The following is a 3,093-nucleotide window of genomic DNA, read 5'->3' as shown; positions in this document are numbered from 1 at the left end:
GTCAACCACCCACCTGCTCCTAGTACCGTAATAGTTACATAACATTTCCGCGAAGCGCGTACATGTACACACGCACACAAGTGCACGCACGTCGGATCTTTAAAACGTTATAGCTCGGCGAAAAATTGACGTAGCGACATGCGGCAAAAACGGATCTTTGCAGCTTTGAATTCCGCAGATGTTTGTGTCCAGTGTATATTCTCTTATCATGACACGTATGTATGTATATATTATGTAAAATATAAAACAGTGGACTATAAAAAATATAGAGACTTTAAAATAATTATAAAATATTTATAGAATACCTATTTATTAATAGAACAATGTTAGAGCATTTATTTATAAATAATATTCATGTTTAGCTCGCAAAAATTGAATTTGGTCCATCAAAAACTTTTTCAGATATTGATATTAATCTATGAATATTTAAATATTTCTGCATTGTGCTATGTTAATTGCTATGTTAATGCTACGTTAATTCGCTTAATTTACTGTCTAAGTTTCTTCTTCGAGGTAGTCGTTTATCATTAGTAATCTGATCACAGATATTCCTTTTTTGCTTGTGTGTTTTAATTGCATAAGTAATCTAATAATAGATACATTTAATTACAAGAAAGTATTGATGAAAACCTACCATGAATCCTGTTTATATTTATCATACGTTTTTAAGCAAGCAAAATATGTTTTATTTTACATATCTAACTTTTATCTCTGTATATTAATTAGTTAACTTCTAATTGCAATATATGCTTGCTTTACGCTAGTCACCTCATTTAATTGATATGCGTCACGCTACGGCGTGATTTCTTTTTTTCTAATATTACAAGACGAAGAATTTGAGTTTCTCACGGAATCATTCACGTTTGAAAAATCGTCCACTTTTACAATTATCTATAATTTATTCAATTTTGTAGTGCAATAATTGCCAATAGATCTCAATTGAAATTCCGACACCGTCATCCCGTAATCGTTGTATCGATGGCCAGTCAGTCACTAATTCACCCTAAGATTTTCACGTTGTACACGGCATGCTGCAAGGGGGCACGGCGATAATATCGTTAGGGCGCGACTAATGGGAGAGCCGCGAGAATGATTGCTCAAACGTAGAACGTATTTATCGCGTAGCGGAGCGCGCCAGTGCGATGCAACGTGTAATGTATTTTAAAAGCGTGCCTTTCGAGGGCGGCGTCAAAAGCCGATGTAAAATATGATCAAATAAAGCGAGGCGGGAATTAGATTTGGCAGGCTCTTTCTCCGCGCCGTGGAGCGACGTGGCGCGGCGGCCCAGTTGTTCCGTGTAGAAAATTGCGTTCGAAAAAAACGTTCGTCCACGGCGCAACTACGTAAATACGCACGAATCGTCTGCTGTAAACCTATCAAATAGTGATTTCCTTCAAAGTTTTATACGAGATTTTATACAATATAAATATGTATTGTATACATAGCTTTCCAAAAATATCTCATCCCGAAATATTGAATATTTTGGAATATATTTTTAATACTATTGTTGGTTGTAAATTTTTTATTTTGCTAATTCACGTTAATATTGCCGTCAATATTGTCTACTAGCATACAAGATAACGTCTTACGTAAATAATATTTTTTTATTATTAAATTATTGAATTTCTATCCAGCATGTTTGTGTGATTACTTTTCGAATTTTTTTAAATACATCATGATGAAATTTTTTTAATTTATCGTTTACAACTTCATCTCATATAATTTCTACCGAGACATCAAACATTTTTATACTTAATCTTTTTAATTGATATTTTACACAAGTAAAACTGTTTCGTAAATATTTTGTATCCGTTAACTGTTGCATTGTAGAGCGTGACTGTTTAACGCAGTGAGTTTTGATTGGACACCGAGTCTATATAGTCAGGATACATATATGTCTCAAAAGGGTTAAGCCAACAATTGATGGAAATGAACGGGAGAGCTTACATCTATCTCTGTTAATCCGGTCTCTCCAACCACGACTGCCTTATTATTCGTAAAAAAGATTTTTTAATTACTGCAGACTGAAATAGTGAACCCCTCGGAAATATGACGAGCGGCTTTATCAGTTCGCCACGATAATGCATCGGCGATTTATATAAGAGAACTCTTATCTCTCTTTATCATGCAGGAAGTGAAATTGTTGATCGCACAATGGCTCGTATTTTTAGATCTATCGTTTATATCTGCACTCAAAAAAATATTTTGCTGATGTAGTTAGATTTCTAGATATCGCAACAAGAATGTATCGCTATTTTTCGTATCTGTGAAAACATTGTTTGTCACATACAGAATTTATAGCAGTAATGTTCTAGCAATAGCTTCTGAAAAATTTAGGTACCATTGCTAAATGTTATTCATTGCATGATCTAACACGTGATTGATCTTATATAGATAGGCGCTTTAGAGAAACTTTCTTTTTAAAGTTCACAAACAATACAGATATATATTCTGTTTCTGTCATCTAAACTGATTAAGTAATTACATATGCAATATCACAACAGTTGCTAATCATTTATCTGTTTTAGTTAATTTTTTACACCTAGAAAATTTTAGCTATTATTGCAAGATCATTTTTTTGAGTGTGTGTGATTTTTATATTCGAAACAAAAATTAAATTAAAAAATTCAGAATTGTTTCAATTGAATAAATATAATACAGAATTAGACGACTACATCTAATGTTGAATATAAAGATGTATGTTAATTATGATTAAGATAATCAGAGAAAAAATATAAAGTTCCAGTTGCAAATAATTAATATTGCGATGATGCGAAAACGCGAACCGACGCGGACAAAGTCTGGAAGCGCGTTCGACTCGATCTCAATCACCGCGATCGCCATACCGCAAAGGGTTTTTTAACGCTCGCCCAGCTACTTCAGAGGCGATCGGTCGTTGTTGGAAAGATTTTTCATCACCGCTTGCGCTTGCAGTCACCGAGTAATATCCTATGGTAAAAAGGGTAAAAATTGCCGCCTCCGGTGCGTTAAGCGCGCTCCGCGTTAGTTTCACGAGACGAGGGAAAGAGACAGTCAGAGAACCGGTGCAAGCCGACGAGATCCAGAGGACGAAGACAGAGGACAAACGCCTGT

The sequence above is a fragment of the Linepithema humile genome, chromosome 6 (genome assembly GCF_040581485.1).
Source record: "Linepithema humile isolate Giens D197 chromosome 6, Lhum_UNIL_v1.0, whole genome shotgun sequence".
NCBI lineage: Eukaryota > Metazoa > Arthropoda > Insecta > Hymenoptera > Formicidae > Linepithema > Linepithema humile.
This window is presented reverse-complemented; position numbering follows the sequence as displayed.